The 23220-nt window shown below is 38.0% G+C and overlaps 1 non-coding gene across 1 annotated transcript; it reads left to right on the plus strand.

Moving 5' to 3' along the window:
* Window positions 1–21648: 21648 nt before the first annotated feature.
* Window positions 21649–21756, plus strand: LOC148571649 (small nucleolar RNA R71). Its single transcript, XR_015908166.1, has one exon. It is a non-coding gene; the product is annotated as a small nucleolar RNA R71 (small nucleolar RNA).
* The last annotated feature ends 1464 nt before the right edge of the window (window positions 21757–23220 follow it).

The following is a 23220-nucleotide window of genomic DNA, read 5'->3' on the forward strand; positions in this document are numbered from 1 at the left end:
CTCTCGACGAGCTCTTCCTTTCTATTTGGTGATATATGTGTTGTTAGTTTGAGCTTTGGTGTTTGTTGGAGTTGATTGAGGCTTTGGATCAAGTTTGGTGGCTTCGTTTTGGTGTTTGTAGCGTTTGGGAATCGGCCAAGGTATGGTTTCAGTTTCTTTTATATAATATGTAATATTTCTGGATACTTAGACTAGTTGATCCTAAGATAGGATTGAATGTTGTTGGCGTATGAATAATTATATATGAATTGACGTTAATTATTGGTTGTATTGGATTATTGTGGTTGATGATGATTTTGGGAATTATTTTTGTCAATGAGTATTGATGGTGGGTTGGATTATGTATGAGGTAGGTGAAGTGGGATAAAGATTTTATGAATTGTATGTATTGGTGTGTAATTATGATGTTGTTGAGAAAAATTGATGATTGGGTTGTTGATGAATTGAAATGTTGATGTTGATAGTATGGTATTGATGGTTGAGATCGAAATTGATTATGATGATTGTTGGAAATGGTGGAATAGAATTTGATTAATGTGTTGATTTGAAAAATGAATGTATTGTTATATATTTGACAATGAAAATTGATGAATGTGGTTAGTGGAGGAATGATTATAGTGTTATATATTTGATATTTGAGGCTGAGAATATTGAAGGGTGAATGAAAACTTTGGTATGAATGGTAGGTTGTGACACAAAGGGTGAGTTATGAGGTAAATTGGAGTTAGTATGGTTTTGGTCTGATTTTGGTTGAAATATTTTGAAAGTTGAGGTTTGGCAAAATTCTGCATAATCTATTTTCTGGCAGCAGCTACGGACGCTTTTGCGAACAATCTAACCATCACAATTGAATGGAATTAATTTTTCTTAAATCTTTGTGATGTGTAGAAAAGTCTTGGAAAATTTGGTTAAAGTTTAACGGTTGGATTAGGCGATATAAATTTTTGAAGTTTGTTACTTTAAAACTGATTTTCTGCTGCTACATAATCAAACCAGCAACTTTCCGATCCTATATCTCCCAATCCTAACCATAATTTTGAGTGGGACTAAAAGGACATTGAGACTTGGACTATTTTCTTGTTTGTGTCAAAATTTCATACTATTATAAATTTTGTGGAAGGAGTTGTGTTCGTTTTAAAAATAGAGCTCTTATCTATTTTGACAGCAAAACTAGTTTTTGAAAGTAAATTTGTAATCAGTATAACTCTCTCCAAAAAGATGATTTTTCTATGAGACTTTGACTGATTTAAAGCTCTATAGCCTAGTTTATTTCTGGAAAATTTCAGATTCATCAGATGAAAATATGATTTTTGGTGGATTTTCTAAGAACAGGGTAGCTTGTTGTCTTGGTGCAGAGATTTCAAACTTAAAATCAGTTTTTACAAGAGAAATGGTTTTCCTTTTTTATTGTATTCAACTATACTATTTTAACTGGGTTTGAATATATAAAATACTTCCAATTTGAGTCTAGAGACGGAGAATTTGGCTTGTAAACTTCTGTGACACCTATTTAAGATTTTTGGTTCATTTTTGAATATCAAAAGGTAGAGAAGGTCCTGGGTGATTTTAACTTGGTAATTTGATAAAAAGTTAGCAAATGGAGGTTTAGGTTTCTGGTGTATTGATGATGAGTTTGGTTAAAGGAGAAGGAAGAGTAGCAAACTTGGTGAGTACTGACAACAAATTGAGAAGTTGATGAACTAATGAGTTCAAAATGGAATTAAGAATTGATGATGGATATGGAAGGAAAATGTGCAGGGCCTATAACCCTGGCATAGCAGGTTTCTCTGCTGCATGAGTAGATGTTTTTGAAAGTGATTTGAAATGAGAAATAGTGATGTCTGGTGATGATTTGAGGATGAAGTTATTGGATTGTTGATAGTGTGCGGAGCCTATATCTCCGGCGTGGTAGATTGTTCTGCTGTATGACCAGTTGTTGTTGATAGTGTGCGTAGTCTATATCTCCGGTGTGGCAGATTGTTCTGCTGCATGACTAGTTGTTGTTGAGAGTATGCGGAGCCTATATCTCCGGCGTGGCAGATGTTTCTGTCACATGACTTGTTGAATGTTGAGAAGTGTGCGGGGCCTATATCCCCGGCATGGCAGATTGTTCTGCTGCATGATTTGTTATGGTTATTTCCTTCTCTGCTGCATGAAGTGTGCGGGGCCTATATCCCTGGCGTAGTAGACTCCCTACTACATGAGTGTGTAGGGCACTATATCCCTGGCGTAGTAGAAGAGCTGCTGCATGAGTGTGCAGGGTACTATATCCCTGGTGTGGCAGAAAAGGCTACATCCAGGAGGATGTGTCGGGTTGGCCTTTATAGACCGACAAGTGATATCACGAGCCAATAGGATAGACATTCATCATATGCATTTTTTATATGCTTGTTTGCTTTGATTATTTGAGTTTGCCTAATTGTATAACATGCCTACTTGCTTCTTGAATTACTTGCTGTAAATGAATACTATCTGTGTTTTACTTGCTTGCATTATTTGTGACTGTCTGGTGCTGAGGAGGTTAAGTAGGCGGTGGCGATGGGATCGCACGGAGGTTAGGTTGGCGAAGGCTGTGGGATACAACGGTGTGATTAGTATTAGTTAGAATTCCCCTAAGTTTAGATAACCTGGTTTATGGTTTAAGTTCTTTATATATTTATTTATTTTTGTTCTAAGCTTGAATATCTGTATGTGATGTGAAGTTCTAGGATTTCCTTCGATGTCCCGGAGCCTTACATCTTACATCATTGGGCACTGTTACCATACTGAGAACCTCCGGTTCTCATTCCATACTTTGTTGTTGTTTTTCAGATGCAGGTCGTAATCTACTTTGATGAGATTGCGGATATGGTGATAGAACGGAGTATGGTTCGTTCCTTGTTTATTTCTATTTTACTTTCGTCATAGTATTCTCTCACCTTTTGTATATTTATCTTTATGGCCTTAGAGGCTTATTTGAAAGATAGGTTGTATAAGCTGTTTTAATTCTAAAACTCTGTATCTTTCTATTTGTAACTAGTCGGCTTAAACTCCGCAAGCTGCGGCTAGTCCTCTATGATTATTATATTCTTATATTTATATATAATTTATTCTCTTATACTTATACCTGGTATCTTATGTGTTAGCTTCGTGTGAACGTTTTGCACTTATGTAATCCTGTTTTTGAGCTTAATCCTTCATCAGACTTTTAGAATATATTACCTCCTTCTATATATAAATATGTATAAGCCTTAGGACTGTCGTAACCTCTTATTAACCTTTGCCTTACGGCTAGAGGTAAGGCTTACGGTAATTGGGGTGTTACATTTAGTGGTATCAGAGCGGTTCGTCCTCGTGAGCCTAAGGGATGGACCGATTGTGCTTCATTGTATACTCTGGGTTATCTTTTCTTTTCATGCTATTTAGGATATCAGTTTGATATGCATAGCATGCTTGTTTGTGAGTGCCTTTTGGGATAATTGAAGCGCTAGACTTTTGATATTGGAACTGATCAGCTTGATATCGACTGTTTGGTGTGGAAAAGAAACCCGAATGGCAACTCACGGATGAGGTCGATCACGTTAACGGAGAGGTAGTGAGGATAGCTAACCTACTGATGGGCGGAAAATTGCCGATTAAGAATTTAAAATAAGAACAGCATTGCGAGTACAGTTCTCAACCGACGAAAATTCCCCTTATCAATTTAGAAAGGGTTGTCACAATTTTAGAATGAAAATACTGGGAGTAGAATTCCCAGGTCATCTCCCGACGAGTTGACAAAAGAGTGCTATTTTATTGATTAGGAATTTTTCCGAGAAATTTTAAGAGTTGGAGAACAGGAAAATAAATGATTGTAAATTAAAACAATGAAAATTAGCGAGAGTTTATTTAATCAAAATAAAAAGCCTTGACTGGGAGAAGATTAATCGGAAGTTCTATCCTTGTTGGGTTTTCTCAAGGATGATAATAAGAGGTTGTTGTTTTCACCTAGTTAACCCTTACCGAATAAAGGAAAGTCAAGTAATTGAGTCAACTTTGATTCACAAGTCCTAATCCTCTCCTTATGGAAGGATTAGCGTTAGCGACTCGAGAATTGGCCAACAACTTCCAATTAAAATCAACACTTGAGTATTCCAACTCAAGGGTCTCTTTTTAATCAACTCCCAAGTCAAGTTGGAAGTCTACTCCAGTGACATGAATGCCATTTTCACAGGCATATAAAGGGAATAGAAAGAAGACATGATAAGTTAATTAAAATAATAACAGAAAATTAATTAAAGGTAAAAATAGTTCTTTGCATTAATAAATTCTAAAACATAAACATCCATATCTGAACAGGGTTAATGGGTAATAAAAAAGGTAAAGGAATAAGGAAACAAATTGGAATAATGGAAACTTTAACGGAGGTAGTAACTCTTCTCAATATCCAAATTAAAAGCATAAAACTAGAAATCTATGAATGTGAAGAAAACCTAGAGGAAGTAGTATTCTCTCTTTAAGATTCAAAACTAAAACTAAAAACTATAAGAATGAGAATGTGTGTTGAGTCTCTGCTTGTCCCCTGGCTCTAGTCTGTGTTTTTGGGCCGAAAACTGGGTCCAAACTCAGCCCAAAATCGCCCCCAGCATCTTCTGCATTTTCTGCACGTGGCGCACGTCACGCGTACGCGTCAAGTACGCGCACGTGTCGCCATGAAATTTTGCTTTTCGCGCGCACGCGTCAGGTACGCGCGCGCTTCGTTCCTCGCTGGTCATCTCCTTTATTTCTTGTGCTCATTCCATTTTTGCAAGCTTCCTCTCCATCCTCTAAGCCATTCCTGCCCTATATAGCCTGAAAACACTTAGCACACAGATCACGGCATCGAATGGTATAAAGGGGGATTAAAATGCACAATTTAAAGGCTTAGGAAGCATGTTTTCAACCATAGAACAAAATTGGGAAGGAATTGTAAAATCATGAAAATTGTATGAATAAGTGTGCAAAGGCTTGATAAAAAACCACTCAAATTAGCACAAGATAAATAAAGTAGTGGTTTATCAATCTCCCCACACTTAAACATTAGCATGTCCTCATGCTAAGCTCAAGGAGATAAAAGGAATGAATGGGGGAAAGTAAGACTCATGAGATGCAACCTATGTATGTGAATGAAACTATATGCTAGGATGTTTCTGTCTACTTGGTTAAAAGTAAACAAGTTCTCTAAGATAAAAATAAATCAGATTCCACTAATTCGAATCACACAATGAAAGACAAGTAAACTTGTAAGAAGATAGCTCATGAAAGCAGGGAACATAGAATCAAGCATTGAACCCTCACTGGTAGTGTATATGCACTCAAATCTCTCAAGTGTCTAGGGTTAATCCACTCTACTCTTCTCTAGTCATGCTTTTTAAAACTTGTTCTTTATCTAACCAATAAACAAATATTTAGTATACCAATGCAAACATCATGAGGTCTTTTCAAGGTTGTAATGGGGCTAAGGTAAGGGTGAGGATATATATATGGCCAAGTGAGCTATAATATGAATCTTTGACTAACCTAAGCTCTTACCTAACACACATACACACACTCTATGTAATTCTAAAATCATGCCTAGCTACCCATAATTTCACTTTTGTATATTCCCCATACTCATGTATCAAATTTTCTTTAATTTCACCACACATGCATTGATCTTTTATTAAAATTAACATCGGGGTAATTTTGTCCCCTATTTATTTATTTATTTATTTGATATTTTTTCTCTTTTTTTTAGAAACTTGAAAGCAAACATAACTTATCAATGCACATGATTTTTCTGGTCTCACATGAGTATGTACCCAAATTCCCAATATTCAAATGAAGTAGAAACATAATACATTCTCATTAACCCGAGTTCCCACAATTTTCCACACTTAATTGATACACAATCTTTATCTTAAGCTAACCAAAGATTCAATTGGGGTAATTAATTATTTTTCCGCTTAAGGCTAGTGATGTGGTAAAATATAGAACAAAGGGGATTAAAAGGCTCAAAGTGGTGAACAAAGGTAATTGAAATGGTAGGCTATTTGGGATAAGTGAGCTAATAACAAATGATGGCATCAATCATATGTATACATGCAAATACACTAAACAATGGACATATAGAATGGAACAAACTATAGATTACAATCATAGAGAAGAAAACACACAAGAATAAAATATTATGGTTAAATAATGTAACCATATAATTAAGTTCAAATCTCACAGGTTGTGTGTTCTTAGCTATAAGCTGATGGGTTGGAAACGAATTCCAACACCTAAAACTCACTGGCAAGTGTACCGGGTCACATCAAGTAGTAAAACTCACTTAGAGTGAGGTCGATCCCACATGGATTGATGGATCAAGCAACTTTAGTGGGTGATTAGTTTAGTTAAGCTAACATTGAAGTGAATTGAGTGAAATTGAAGCAACAGAATGTAAATGACAAGGAATTTAAGTTTGCAGGAAGTAAATTAGCAGAAGCTTAAAGAGCAAGAAAAGTAAATTGGCAAAATCTTAAATGACAAGAAATGTAAATTGCATCAAATGTAAAGGGGATTGGGTGCAGAAAATTTAAAGGAAAGCAATAAGCAGCACTTAGAACAATTGCAGAATAATTAAATTGCATGAAAAGTAAAAGGGATTGGGTGCTGGGAATTAAAACTTTAACAAGAAAATGTAAAGTGCAATCAAGCAGAGAAGTAAAAGATGAAGGGAGTGCAGCAGATTCAAACAGAAATGAAAAATTGCTTGAAGAGCAAGACAGAAACTAAATTCAGCTCAATTGTGAAATTTAAAAGAGAAATTAAAGATTGAAGAGATCAATGAGACTAGAAAGTAGATCTAGATCTCAATTCCTTCCTTGATCATACAGAAAGTAATTTGCAGAAGAAAATGAGTTTTAAAAATAGCAGAGAAGATTAAAATCAAATCCTTAGATAAATTGAGAGGAAGAGTGAAATATGATTCTCAGAATTTGAATCAATGGAGCTCTTCAATCTCAATTCAAGATCCAAGGCAGAAGAGCATAAGTTGCAGAAGAAGAAAATTAACAATAGCCAATGAAATTTGAATTATGCAGTAAGAGAACAAGAGAGAATTCAAGGTGAGATTGAAATAGAATTTCTTCAAATCTCCACCCAAAATTCAAAACAAAAAGTAAGAAATGCAAAAGTAAGAACAAGGAGGAGAGAACTCAGCTCTCAATCCCAATTCCCCATAGTGCTCTCTAGTAGAGCTCGCCTTTGAAGTCCAGTAAAAAAATCTGAAAAGAAAAGCTCCCCCAAAACTTAAATCATAAGCTATTTATACACTCTCTTCTAATGATCATTAAGCCTTGAATTTGGGCCCTTGGCCTTGATGGAATTGGGTTGAAGATAGCATCTGTTGATTGCTCTTGGTCTTGAGAAGAAATCCGTTTGCACTATGGACTTTGGGATCATTCACGTTTGAGTCAACGTTTGAGGCAAATGTTGACTCAAACGTCTTCGTGTGATGGCGTTATGTAGAACGGGTGGTTGCTGTCACTCACGTTGGAGTTCACGTTTGAGGTCAAACGTGAGCTCAAACGTGATCCTCCCCAAGGCAATCTTCAGCCAACGTTTGACCTCACGTTTGAGGCAAACGTTGGCGCAAACGTGGCTCCTCCTCCAGGGTATTCTTAAGCCAACGTTTGACCTCACGTTTGAGGCAAACGTTGGCGTAAACGTTGAGCTCCTCCCAGGGTATTCCTTAGCCAACGTTTGACCTCACATTTGAGGCAAACATTGGCACAAACGTTGAGCTCCTCCAGGGTGGCTGTGCTGTTATCCATGTTTGAGTTCACGTTTGAGGCAATCGTGAACTCAAACATGATCTTCTCAATGCTGCCTTTATTTTCATTCCTGCCATTCCCTTTCTTCAATCTTCCTCCAAGCTTTTTGGTCACCTATCATCAATCAACAAATGCATCAAAGCTATGCTAAAATCATGAGACTTATTCTTATCCTTGACATATAAGCAATTATAGCACAAAACCTCATGAAAATGCATCAATTTACTCATGGTTGATTAAATCCAAGTACACATGAATTTCTACCCAAATAGCTTACCTGTAACTCAAGAAAGTGTATAAAACCTATTAAAAACAAAGGAAAAAAGACTAGTAAAACTAGTCTAAGATGCCCTGGCATCACTTATTTCCTACAAGATTTATAAAATTAAAAGATCAAGAAAATATACCATTTAAGCACAAAAGCATTCAATATTTAAGCACAAATCATCAATTTCTTGTATGAAAAAGCATAGAAAAACATGACATGGTGACATGTCATCACAACACCAAACTTAAACCTTGCTTGTCCTCAAGCAAGAAAAGAATCATGCAATAAAGATTGACAATCCAAGGTAAGAAGAATAGCAACTCAATGTTCACGGTTAGTGATGAGTGGATAATTTATACGCTTTTTGGCATTGTTTTTAGTATATTTTAGTTAGTTTTTATTATGTTTTTATTAGTTTTTAAATAAAAATCACATTTCTGGACTTTACTATGAGTTTGTGTGTTTTTTTGTAATTTCAGGTATTTTCTGGCTGAAATTGAGGGACCTGAGCAAAAATCTGATTCAGAGGCTGAAAAAGGACTGCAGATGCTGTTGGATTCTGACCTCCATGCACTCGAAGTAGATTTTCTGGAGTTATAGAAACCCAATTGGCACACTCTCAATTGCGTTATAAAGTAGACATTCTGGGCTTTCTAGCAATATATAATAGTCCATACTTTGCTCAAGATTTGATGGCTCAAACCGGTGTTCCAAGTCAGCATAAAAATTCTGGCGTCAAAACGCCAGAACTGGCATAAAAGCTGGAGTTAAACGCCCAAACTGGCACAAAAGCTGGCGTTTAACTCCAAAAAAAGTCTCTATACGTGAAAGCTTCAATGCTCAGCCCAAGCACACACCAAGTGGACCCGGAAGAAGATTTCTGCATTAATTACTTATTTCTGTAAACCCTAGGCTACTAGTTCTCTATAAATAGGACCTTTTGCTATTGTATTTTCATCTTGGTTCTTCTGGTTCCCTCTCTGGGGCCGAAGCCAATGACCACAATTATCACTTTTGTATTTTCAACGGTGGAGTTTCTACACACCATAGATTAAGGTGTGGAGCTCTGCTGTTCCTCATGAATTAATGCAAAGTACTATTGTTTTTCTATTCAATTTAAGCTTATTCTTATTCTAAGATATACACTTGTTCTTCAACTTGATGAATGTGATGATCCATGACACTCATCATCATTCTCACCTATGAACGCGTGCCTGACAACCACTTCCGTTCTACATGCAAACAAGCTTGAATGTGTATCTCTTGGGTTTCTAATCTAAGATTAAAACCTTCGTGGTATAGGCTAGAATTATTGGCGGCCATTCCTGAGATCCGAAAAGTCTAAACCTTATCTGTAGTATTCTGAGTAGGATCTGGGAAGGGATGACTGTGACGAGCTTCAAACTCGCAAGTGTTGGGCATAGTGACAGGCGCAAAAGGATCAATAGATCCTATTCCAACATGATCGAGAACCAATAACTGATTAGCCGTGCGGTGACAGCGCATTTGGACCATTTTCACTGAGAGGACGGGAAGTAGCCATTGACAACGGTGATGCCCAACATAAAGCTTGCCATGGAAAGGAGTATGAATGATTGGAAGAAGGCAATAGGAAAGCAGAAGTTTAGGAGGAACAAAGCATATTCATACGCTTATCTGAAATTCTCACCAATGAATTACATAAGTACCTCTATCTTATTTTATGTTCTATTTATCTTTTAACTCCATAACCATTTGAATCCACCTGACTGAGATTTACAAGATGACCATAGCTTGCTTCAAGCCGACAATCTCCGTGGGATCGACCCTTACTCACGTAAGGTTTATTACTTGGACGACCCAGTGCACTTGCTGGTTAGTTGTGCGGAGTTGTGACAAAGAGTTGAGATTACAATTGTGCGTACCAAGCTGTTGGCGCCATTGATGATCACAATTTCGTGCACCAAGTTTTTGGCGCCGTTGCTGGGGATTGTTCGAGTTTGGACAACTGACGGTTCATCTTGTTGCTTAGATTAGGTAATTTTATTTTATGTTTAAGCTTTTTACTTTTTATTTTCGAAAATTTTTTTTTTCAAAAATACAAAAAAAATTTTTTCTATTCTGTTCTTCAGAGTTTTTAAGAATGAATTCTAGAGTTTCTTGATGATCTGTTGAAGTCTGGCTAGCTGTGAAGCCATGTCTAATCTTTTGGACCGAGGTTTCAACTTATCATCACAAGAGCTTGTTGATTTCTATCAATTTTGCTATTGAGAGTAATGATCTGCTAAAGCTTGGCTGGCCATTGGCCATGTCTAGTGTTTTAGACCGAAGCTTTCACTGAAAGCTTGGCTAGCTAGTAAGCCATGCCTAATTCCTGAACCGGAGTTTTAGACTAACATTGCATGATTCCTGGAATTCTTATTAAAAATTTTGAATATCTTTATTTTCTTTTCCATATAATTTTTGAAAAATCACAAAAAAATTATAAAATTTATAAAATCAAAAATATTTTATGTTTCTTGTTTAAGTCTAGTGTCTAATCTTAAGTTTGGTGTCAATTGCATGTCTTTATTCTTCTTGCATTTTTCGAATATATGCATTATGTTCTTCATTAATCTTCAAGTTGTTCTTGATGATTTCCTTGCTCTGATCTTTGAATTCTCTTTTTTTATGTGTTTTGTTGTTTTTTCATATGTGTTCTAAATTTGTTAGTGTCTCTAAAATGAAAATTTCTAAGTTTGGTGTCTTGCATGCATTGTCTATTTGATCTTAGTTTTAAATGATTAGTTTCATTTTGTTGTTTCTCATCATTAAAAATTCAAATTTTTTTTTCAAAAGTATGTCTTTTCAAGTCAATAATATAGAGAATTGAAGATTAAGAACATGCAGCAGAGGAATTACACAGAAAAAGCTGGGCGTTCAAAACGCCCAGTAAAGAAGGAAAACTGGCGTTTAAACGCCAGCCAGGATACCTGGTTGGGCGTTAAATGCCCAAAAGGGTAGTATTTTGGGCATTAAACGCCCGAATGGATACCATTCTGGGCGTTTAACGCCAGGATGGCACAAAAGGGAAGATTTTGTTTTAAAACAAATCTTTTTCAAATTTTCATAATTTTTTAAAATCAAATCTTTTTCAAATCATATCTTTTCAAAATCAATTTCTTTCCATTTTATATTTTTTACTATTTTCAAAAATCCTTGCTACAATTAATGATTTAATTCAAAAATTTCAGGTTGTTCTTGCCTATTAAGAAAGGATCAAATTTTAAATTCTAGAATCATATCTTCTAATTTCTTGTTAGTCAAGTAATCAACTTTAATTTTAAAACATTCTTTTTTTTCATTTGATTTTCAATCATATCTTCTCAATCACATCTTTTTCAAAATAATTTTCAATCATATCTTTTTGATTTCTAATTTCAAAATCTTTTTTTTTCAAAATCAATTAACTATTACCTCAATTTCAATTTTCGAAAATCATCAACCATTTTTTTAAAAAAAATTTCTTTTAATTATTTCAAAATCATTTTAATTTGTTTTCGAAAATTCTTCCCCTCTTCTCACATCCTTCTATTTAAGGGACTAGCACTCTTCCTCAATGTGCAATTCGGACTACCTCTCTCTATAAATTTAAATTCTCTCCTCTCTACCTCCTCCTTCTATTCTTCTTTTCCTCTGACATCTCAAGGAATCTCTATACTGTAACATAGGGGATTCCATACTGTCTTCTTCTCTATCTTTCATATGAGCAGGAGCAAGGACAAAGACATTCTTGTTGAGGCTGATCCTGAACCTGAAAGGACCTTGAAGAGAAAGCTAAGAGAAGCTAAAGTACAACTCTCTGTAGAGGACCTAACAGAGCTTTTCAAACAAGAAGAAGCCGGCAGCCGAAAACAACAACAATACCAACAATGCAAGGAAGGTGCTTGGTGACTTTACTACACCTACTCTCGACTTCTATGGGAGAAGAATCTCTATCCCTGCCATTGGAGCAAACAACTTTGAGCTTAAGCCTCAATTAGTTTCTCTAATGCAACAGAATTGCAAGTTTCATGGACTTCCATTGGAAGATCCTCATCAGTTCTTAGCTGAATTCTTACAAATCTGTGACACTGTCAAGACCAATGGGGTTGACCCTAAGGTCTACAGACTTATGCTCTTCCCTTTTGCTGTAAGAGACAGAGCTAGGATATGGTTGGATTCACAACCAAAGGAAGCCTGAACTCTTGGGAAAAGCTAGTCAATGCCTTCTTGGCAAAGTTCTTTCCACCTCAAAAATTGAGTAAGCTTAGAGTGGAAGTCCAAACCTTCAGACAGAAGGAAGGTGAATCCCTCTATGAAGCTTGGAAAAGATACAAGCAATTGATCAGAAGGTATCCTTCTGACATGCTCTCAGAATGGAGCATCATAGGTATCTTCTATGATGGTCTGTCTGAACTATCCAAGATGTCATTGGATAGCTTTGCTGGAGGATCTCTTCATCTGAAGAAGACGCCTGCAGAAGCTCAGGAACTCATTGAAATGGTTGCAAATAACCAATTCATGTACACTTCTGAAAGGAATCCTGTGAATAATGGGACAAATCAGAAGAAAGGGGTTCTTGAGATTGACACTCTGAATGCCATATTGGCTCAGAACAAAATATTGACTCAGCAAATCAATATGATTTCTCAGAGTCTGTCTGGAATGCAAGCAGCAACAGGCAGTACCAAAGAAGCTTCATCTGAAGAAGAAGCTTATGATCCTGAGAATTCAGCAATGGAAGAGGTGAATTACATGGGAGAACCCTATGGAAACACCTATAATCCTTCATGGAGAAATCATCCAAATCTCTCATGGAAGGACCAACAGAGGCCTCAACAAGGCTTCAACAACAGTAACGGTGGAAGAAATAGGTTTAGCAATAGCAAATCTTTTTCATCATCTTCTCAGCAATAGATAGAGAATTCTAAGCAGAGCCACTCTGACTTAGCAACCATAGTCTCTGATCTAATTAAGACCACTCAAAGTTTTATAACTGAAACAAGGTCCTCCATTAGAAAATTGGAGGCATAAGTGGGTCAGCTGAGTAAGAAAATTACTGAACTCCCTCCTAGTACTCTCCCAAGCAATACAGAAGAGAATCCAAAAAGAGAGTGCAAGGCCATCAACATTACCCACTCGGCCGAACTTGGAGAGGAGGAAGAGGCAGTGATTTCCACTGAGGAAGACCTCAATGGACGTCCACTGGCCTCCAAGGATTTTCCTAATAAGGAACCATGGGAATCTGAGGCTCATACAGAGACCATAGAGATTCCATTGAATTTACTTCTGCCATTCATGAGCTCTGATGAGTATTCCTCCTCTGAAGAGGATGAAGATGTTACTGAAGAGCAAGTTGCTAAGTACCTTGGAGCAATCATGAAGCTAAATTCCAAGTTATTTGGTAATGAGACTTGGGAGGATGAACCCCCCTTGCTCACCAAAGAACTGGATGACTTGACTAGGCAGAGATTACCTCAGAAGAGACAGAATCCTGGAAAGTTCTCAATACCTTGTACCATAGGCACCATGACCTTTTGAGAAGGCTCTGTGTGATCTAGGGTCAAGCATAAACCTCATGCCTCTCTCTGTAATGGAGAAGCTAGGGATCCTTGAGGTACAAGCTGCAAAAATCTTACTAGAGATGGCAGACAATTCAAGGAAACAGGCTTATGGACTTGTAGAGAATGTCTTGGTAAAGGTTGAAGACCACTACATCCCTGTTGATTTCATAATCCTAGACACTGGGAAGTGTATGGATGAATCCATCATCCTTAGAAGACCCTTCCTAGCCACAGCAAAAGCTGTGATTGATGTCGACAGAGGAGAATTGGTCCTTCAAGTGAATGAGGACTCCCTTGTGTTTAAGGCTTAAGGATATCCCTCTGTAACCATGGAGAGGAAGCATGAAAAACTTCTCTCAATACAGAGTCAAATATAGCCCCCACATTCAAACTCTAAGTTTGGTGTTGGGAGGCCATCATCATGCTCTGAGTATCTGTGAGGCTCCATGAGAGCCCACTGTCAAGCTATTGACATTAAAGAAGCGCTTGTTGGGAGGCAACCCAATTTTATTTAATCATATCCATTTATTTTCCATTGTTATTTTATGTTTTCTGTAGGTTGATGATCATGTGAAGTCACAAAAATAATTGAAAAAGCAAAAACAGAATGAAAACAGTATTGAAAATAGCACACCTTGGAGGAGAAGCTTACTGGCGTTTAAACGCCAGTAAGGGTAGCAAAATGGGCGTTTAATGCCAGAAAGGGGCACAGAGCTGGCGTTAAACGCCAGAAAGGGGAAAAAAGTTAGCGTTAAACGCCAGAAATGGGCAGTAACCTGGCGTTTAACGCTAGGATTGGCAAGCAAGGGGCATTTGCACGCCAACATGGTGCAGGGATGCAAAATCATTGACGCCTCAGGATCTGTGGACCCCACAGGATCCCCACCTACCTCATCTCTCTCTCTCTCTCTCTCTCTCTCTCTCTCTCTCTCTCTCTCTCTCTTCTTCACACCTTTCCAAAACACCCTTCCCCAAATACCCTTCACCAATCACCTCAATACCTTTTCCCCAAATACCCCTCACCTATCAAATCCTACCCTCTTCTCCATAATCTCTTCACCAATCCACATCCATCCATCATAAAACCCCACCTACCTCACCATTCAAATTCAAACCACTTTCCCTCCCAAACCCACCCATATATGGCCGAACCCTACCCCTCTCTCCACTCCTATATAAACCCATCTTCACTTCTTTATTTTCACACATCATACACACTACTTCTCCCCCTTGACTGAACCACAAAATCCCCTCCATCTCCATTTTCTTCTTCTACTCTTTTCTTTCTTCTTTTGCTCGAGGACGAGCAAACCTTCTAAGTTTGGTGTGGTAAAAGCGTTGCTCTTTGTTTTTCCATAACCATTTATGGCACCAAAGGTCGGAGAAACCTCTAGAAAGAGGAAAGAGAAGGCAAAAGCTTCCACCTCCGAGTCATGGGAGATGGAGAGATTCATCTCAAGGGTGCATCAAGACCACTTCTATGAAGTTGTGGCCAAGAAGAAGGTGATCCCCGAGGTCCCTTTCAAGCTCAAAAAGGGTGAATATCCGGAGATCCGACATGAGATTCGAAGAAGAGGTTGGAAAATTCTCACCAACCCCATTCAACAAGTCGGGATCTTAATGGTTCAAGAGTTCTATGCCAATGCATGGATCACTAAGAACCATGATCAAAGTGTGAACCCGGACCCTAAGAATTGGCTTACAATGGTTCGGGGAAAATACTTAGATTTCAGTCTGGAAAATGTAAGGTTGGCATTCAACTTGCCCATGATGCAAGGAGATGCACACCCCTACACTAGAAGGGTCAACTTTGATCAAAGGTTGGACCAAGTCCTCACAGACATTTGTGAAGAGGGCGCTCAATGAAAGAGAGATTCAAGAGGGAAGCCGGTTCAACTAAGAAGGCATGACCTCAAGCCCGTGGCTAGGGGATGGTTGGAGTTCATCCAACGCTCAATCATTCCTACTAGCAACCGGTCTAAAGTCACTATAGACCGGGCTATCATGATCCATAGCATCATGATTGGAGAGGAAGTAGAAGTTCATAAGGTTATATCCCTAGAACTCTACAAGGTGGCGGACAAGTCCTCTACTTTGGCAAGGTTAGCCTTCCCTCATCTCATTTGTCACCTCTGTAATTCAGCTAGAATAGACATAGAGGAAGACATCCTCATTGATGAGGACAAGCCCATCACTAAGAAAAGGATGGAGCAAACAAGAGATCCCACTCATGGGCAAGAGCATGAGGAAATTCCTCATCATGAAATCCCTGAGATGCCTCAAGGGATGCATTTTCCTCCACAAAACTATTGGGAGTAAATCAACACCTTCCTAGGAGAATTAAGTTCCCATATGGGACAACTAAGGGTGGAGCACCAAGAGCATTCCATCCTCCTCTATGAAATTAGAGAAGACCAAAGAGTCATGAGGGAAGAGCAACAAAGGCAAGGAAGAGACATTGAGGAGCTCAAGCACTCTGGTGCACGAAATTGTGATACATATCCATGGCTTCAAAGGCCTGGTGCTCTGATCTAGTTTTATTGTCTGTCACAACTTCGATACAACTAACCAGCAAGTGCACTGGGTCGTCCAAGTAATACCTTACGTGAGTAAGGGTCGAATCCCACGGAGATTGTTGGTATGAAGCAAGCTATGGTCACCTTGTAAACCTCAGTCAGGCGGATATAAAATAATTATGGAGTTTTCGAATAATAAATAATAGAATAGGGATAGAGGTACTTATGTAAATCATTGGTAGGAATTTCAGATAAGCGAATGGAGATGCTTTTCGTTCCTCTGAACCTCTGCTTTCCTGCTATCTTCATCCAATCAGTCTTACTCCTTTCCATGGCTGGCTTTATGTGATACATCACCACTGTCAATGGCTACTTTCGGTCATCTCTCGGGAAAATGATCCAATGCCCTGTCACGGCACGGCTAATCGTCTGGAGGCATCACCCTTGCCAATGGCTTCATCTTATCCTCTCAGTGAATAATATGCTCATGCACCCTGTCACGGCACGGCTATTCATCTGTCGGTTCTCGATCATGCTGGAATAGGATTTACTATCCTTTTGCGTCTGTCACTAACGCCCTGCAATCGCGAGTTAGGAGCTCGTCACAGTCATCCAATCATTGAATCCTACTCGGAATACCACAGACAAGGTTTATACTTTCCGGATTCTCTTGAATGCCGCCATCATTCTAGCTTACGCCACGAAGATTCCGGTTAGGAGATCTAAGAGATATTCATTCTAGCTTATTTCATGTAGAACGGAAGTGTTTGTCAGGCACACGTTCATAAAGGAGAAGGATGATGAACGTCACACATAATCATCACCTTCATCACGTTCTTAGGTGCGAATGGATACCTTGGAAGTGAAATAAGATGAATTGAATAGAAAATAGTAGTACTTTGCATTAATCTTTGAGGAACAGCAGAGCTCCACACCTTAATCTATGGAGTGTAGAAACTCTACCGTTAAAAATACATAAGTGAAAGTCCAGGCATGGCCGAGATGGCCAGCCCTCAAACGTGATCTAAGATAGCATACAACTGATCAAAGATGCCTAATACAATAGTAAAAGGTCCTATTTATAATAAACTAGCTACTAGGGTTTACATGAGTAAGTATTTGATGCATAAATCCACTTCCTGGGCCCACTTGGTGTGTGTTTGGGCTGAGCTTGAGTGTTGTACGTGTAGAGGTCCTTCTTGGAGTTGAACGCCAGCTTTTGAGCCAGTTTGGGCGTTCAACTCTGGTTTTGGCTCCTTTTCTGGCGCTGGACGCCAGGTTTGGGTAGAAAGCTGGCGTTGAACGCCAGTTTACGTCATCTATTCTTGGCCAAAGTATAAACTATTATATATTGCTGGAAAGCCCTAGATGTCTACTTTCCAACGCAATTGGAAGCGCGCCATTTCGAGTTCTGTAGCTCCAGAAAATTCATTTTGAGTGCAGGGAGGTCAAAATCCAACAGCATCAGCAGTCCTTCTTCAACCTCTGAATCTGATTTCTGCTCAAGTCCCTCAATTTCAGCCAGAAAATACCTGAAATCACAAAAAAACACACAAACTCATAGTAAAGTCTAGAAATGTGAATTTAACATAAAAACTAATGAAAACATCCCTAAAAATAACTAGATCCTACTAAAAACATACTAAAAATAATGTCAAAAAGCGTATAAATTATCCGCTCATCACAACACCAAACTTAAATTGTTGCTTGTCCCCAAGCAACTGAAAATCAAATAGGATAAAAAGAAGAGAATATACTATAAATTCCAAACTATCAATGAAACAGAGCTTCAATCATATGAGCGGGACTTATAGCTTTTTGCCTCTTGAATAGTTTTGGCATCTCACTTTATCCATTGAGGTTCAGAATGATTGGCATCTATAGGAACTTCAGATTTCGAATAGTGTTATTGACTCTCCTAGTTCAGTATGATGATTCTTGAACACAGCTTCTTTATGAGTCTTGGCCGTGGCCCTAAGCACTTTGTTTTCCAGTATTACCACCGGATACATAAATGCCACAGACACATAATTGGGTGAACCTTTTCAGATTGTGACTCAGCTTTGCTAAAGTCCCCAATTAGAGGTGTCCAGGGTTCTTAAGCACACTCTTTTTTTGCTTTGGACCTTGACTTTAACCGCTCAGTCTCAAGTTTTCACTTGACACCTACACGCCACAAGCACATGGTTAGGGACAGCTTGGTTTAACCGCTTAGACCAGGATTTTATTCCTTTAGGCCCTCCTATCCACTGATGCTCAAAGCCTTGGGATCCTTTTTATTTTCCCTTGCCTTTTGGTTTTAAGGGTTATTGGCTTTTTCTGCTTGCTTTTTCTTTTTCTTTCTATTTTTTTTTCTATTTTTTTTTCGCCCCCTTTTTTTTTCTTTTTTTTTTCTGCAAGCTTTGTTCTTTGCTGCTTTTTCTTGCTTCAAGAATCATTTGTATGATTTTTCAGATTATCAAATAACATGTCTCCTAGTCATCATTCTTTCAAGAGCCAACATATTTAACATTCTTTAACAACAACTTCAAAAGACATATGCACTGTTCAAGCATACATTCAGAAAATAAGAAGCATTGTCACCACATCAATATAATTAAGCTAAGTTCAAGGATAAATTCGAAACTCATGTACTTCTTGTTCTTTTGAATTAAAACATTTTTCATTTAAGAGAGGTGATGGATTCATAGGACATTCATAACTTTAAGACAAAGTTACTAACTACTAGTGATCATGTAATGAAGACACAAACATAGATAAGCACATAACATAGAAAACGAAAAACAGAAGAAATAAGAGCAAGGAATGAATCCACCTTAGTGATGGTGGCGTTTCCTTCTTGAGGAACCAATGATGTCCTTGAGCTCTTCTATGTCTCTTCCTTGCCTTTGTTGCTCCTCCTTCATTGCTTTTAGATATTCTCTGATTTCATGAAGGATGATGGAGTGCTCTTGATGTTCCACCCTTAGTTGCTTCCAATAATTGTGTGGAAGAAAATGTATCCCCTGAGGTATCTCAGGGATCTCTTGATTTGTAGTCAAATGTTCTACCACTGAGCTATAGACCCTTGATGGAAGCTTTTGTCTTCCCTTTCCTCTTTCTAGAGGTTTCTCTGGCCTTAGGTGCCATCAATGGTTATGGAAAAGAAACAAAAAAGCTATGCTTTTACCACACCAAACATAGAACGTTGCTCGCCCTTGAGCAAAAGAAGAAAGAATAGAAGAAGAAGAAGAAGATATGGAGGAGATGGATGGATGTGTGTATTCGGCCATATGGGTGGGATTGGGTGGGAGAGAGATGTTGAATTTTGAAGGTAGTAGGTGTATGGATGTGAGTGGTAAATGGAAAACAGAAGGGATGATCATGAATGGAAAGAGAGATAATGAGGTAGGTGGGACAGATCCTGAGATGATCCTGTGGGGTCCATAGATCCTGAGGTGTCAAGGCATTTACATCCCTGCACCAGTTTAGGCATGTAAAATGCCCTTGCACACAACTCTGGGCGTTCAGCGCCAGGTTGGTGCCCATTTTGGGCGTTCAACGCCCATTTGCTGCCATTTCTGGCGTTGAACGCCAGAACCATGCTCTGTTCTGGCGTTTGAACGCCAGACAGATGCTCCTCCAGGGTGTGATTTTTCTTCTGCTGTTTTTGATTCCGTTTTTTATTTTTTTTTTGTTTATTTTGTGACTCCACATGATCATGAACCTATAAAGACATATAACTAAGAAAAATATAGTTAGATAAATAAAAATTGGGTTGCCTCCCAACAAGCGCTTCTTTAATGTCAATAGCTTGACAGTGGGCTCTCATGGAGCCTCACAGATGTGCAGAGCTTTGTTGAGACTCTCCAACACCAAACTTAGAGTTTGGATATGGGAGTTCAACACCAAACTTAGAGTTTGGTTGTGGCCTCCTAACACCAAACTTAGAGTTTGACTGTGGGGGGCTCTGGTTGACTCTGCTTTGAGAGAAGCTTTTCATGCTTCCTCTCCATGGTTGCAGAGGGAGATCCTTGAGTTTTAAACACAAGGGAGTCCTCATTCCATTGAAGGACTATTTCACCTCTGTCAACATCAATCACAGCTCTTGCTGTGGTCAGGAAAGGTCTTCCTAGGATGATGGATTCATCCTCTTCCTTTCCAGTATCCAGGACTATGAAATCAGCAGGGATGTAAAGGCCTTCAACCTTTACTAACACGTCCTCTACTTGTCCATAAGCCTGTTTTCTTGAACTGTCTGCCATCTCTAATGAGATTTTAGCAGCTTGCACCCCATAGATTCCCAGTTTCTCTATTACAGAGAGGGGCATGAGGTTTATTCCTGAACCAAGGTCACACAGAGCCTTAAAGATCATGGTGCCTATGGTACAAGGTATTATGAACTTTCCAGGATCTTGTCTCTTCTGAGGCAATGTCAATTGATCCAGATCACTTAGTTCATTGATGAACAAGGGAGGTTCAACTTCCCAAGTATCAATGCCAAATAATTTGGCATTCAGCTTCATGATTGCACCAAGAAACTTGGCAGTTTGCTCTTCAGTAACATCCTCATTCTCTTCAGAAGAGGAATACTCATCAGAGCTCATGAAGGGTATAAGGAGGTTCAATGGAATCTCTATGGTCTCTAGATGAGCCTCAGATTCCTTTGGTTCCTCAGAGGGAAGCTCCTTATTGACCACTGGACGTCCCAGGAGGTCTTCCTCCTTGGGATTCACGTCCTCTCCTCTCCTCACAGGTTCGGCCATGGTGCTTATGTCAATGGCCTTGCACTCTCCTTTTGGATTCTCTTTTGTATTGCTTGGGAGAGTACTTGGAGGGATTTCAGTGATCCTTTTACTCAGCTGGCCCACTTGTGCTTCCAAATTTCTAATGGAAGACCTAGTTTCATTCATGAAACTCACAGTGGCCTTAGATAGATCAGAGACTAGATTTGCTAAATTAGAAGCATTTTGTTTAGAGTTCTCTGTCTGTTGCTGAGTGGATGATGGAAAAGGTTTATTATTGTTAAACCTGTTTCTTCCACCATTATTAAAGCCTTGTTGAGGCTTTTGATCCTTCCATGAGAAATTGGGGTGATTTCTCCATGATGAGTTATAGGTGTTTCCATAAGGTTCACCTAAGTAATTTACCTCTGCTATTGCAGGGTTTTCAGGATCATAAGCTTCTTCTTCAGAAGATGCCTCTTGAGTACTGTTGGATGCAGCTTGCATTCCATGCAGACTCTGAGAAATCATATTGACTTGCTGAGTCAATATTTTATTCTGAGCCAATATGGCATTCAGAGTATCAACCTCAAGAACTCCCTTCTTCATAGGCGTCCCATTATTCACAGGATTCCTTTCAGAAGTGTACATGAACTGATTATTAGCAACCATGTCAATGAGTTCTTGAGCTTCTGCAGGCATTTTCTTTAGGTGAATGGATCCACCTGCAGAAGTGTCCAGTGACATTTTTGATAGCTCAGATAAACCATCATAGAATATATCCCGGATGGTCCATTCTGAAAGCATGTCAGAAGGACACTTTTTGGTCAACTGTTTGTATCTTTCCCAAGCTTCATAGAGGGATTCACCTTCTTTCTGTCTGAAGGTTTGAACATCAGCTCTAAGCTTGCTCAGCTTTTGAGGAGGAAAGTAATTGGCTAAGAAAGCCGTGACCAGCTTATCCCAAGAGTTCAGGCTGTCTTTGGGTTGAGAATCCAACCATAATCTAGCTCTGTCTCTTACAGCAAAAGGGAAAAGCATGAGCCTGTAGACTTCAGGATCTACTCCATTAGTCTTAACAGTATCACATATCTGCAAGAATTCAGTTAAGAACTGAAAAGGATCTTCAGATGGAAGTCCATGAAACTTGCAGTTCTGCTGCATCAGAGAAACTAATTGAGGTTTCAGCTCAAAGTTGTTTGCTCCAATGGCAGGAATGGAGATGCTTCTTCCATGTAAATTGGAATTAGGTGCAGTAAAGTCACCAAGCATCTTCCTTACATTATTATTATTTTCGGCTGCCATCTCCTCTGCCTGTTCGAAAATTTCTGAAAGGTTATCTCTGGATTGTTGTATTTTAGCTTCTCTTAATTTTTTCTTCAGAGTCCTTTCAGGTTCTGGATCTGCTTCAATAAGAATATTCTTGTCCTTGCTCCTGCTCATATGACAAAGAAGAAGGCACAGAAAAATAATAATAATAATAGAGATCTTTTATACCACAGTAAAGGGATCCCTTTGTGAGTGGAAGAAAAGAGGGAGACAAAGAGTGTGATGTAAAGAAAGAAACACAACTGTGAGGATGGCAGAGATGTGAGATGAGATGTTAGTAGATGAATAAATAAATAGAATAAGATGAGAGAGAAGAAATTTTCGAAAATAATTTTTGAAAAAGAGTTAGTGATTTTCGAAAATGGTTTTTGAAAAATGTTAGTATTTTTCGAAAATTTTTAAAATAAAAAATAAAAATAAAAATAATTAGTTAATTAAAAAGAAATTTTGAAAAAGAGGGAAGATATTTTCGAAAATGAGAGAGAGAGAGTTAGTTAGGTGGTTTTGAAAAAGTTAAGAAACAAACAAAAAGTTAGTTAGTTAGTTGAAACAAATTTTGAAAAGATAAGAAGTTAGGAGGTTAGAAAAGATATTTTGAAACCAACTTTTTGAAAAAGGTAAGATAAGAAAATATTTTAGAAATTAGTTTTGAGAAAGATTTGATTTTTAAAATCTCAATTAATGACTTGATTTATAAGAAATCACAAGATATGATTCTAGAACTTAAAGTTTGAATCTTTCTTAACAAGCAAGTAACAAACTTCAAATTTTTTAATCAAAACATTAATTGATTATGTTATTTTCGAAAATTTGATATAAAAATAAGAAAAATATTTTTGAAAAATATTTTTGGAATTTTCGAAAATAACTAAGAATTTTGAAAAAGATTTGATTTTTGAAAAAGATTTTGAAAAAGATAAGATTTTCAAATTGAAAATTTGATTTGACTCATGAGAAACAATTTGATTTTAAAAATTTTTGAAAAAGTCAATCCAAACTTTCAAATTTTGATGAGAGAAAAAGGGAAAGATATTTTTTTTTTAT

This window comes from Arachis ipaensis, chromosome B3 (assembly GCF_059453495.1).
Source record: "Arachis ipaensis isolate K30076 ecotype BB chromosome B3, ASM5945349v1, whole genome shotgun sequence".
In the NCBI taxonomy this organism is placed as follows: domain Eukaryota; kingdom Viridiplantae; phylum Streptophyta; class Magnoliopsida; order Fabales; family Fabaceae; genus Arachis; species Arachis ipaensis.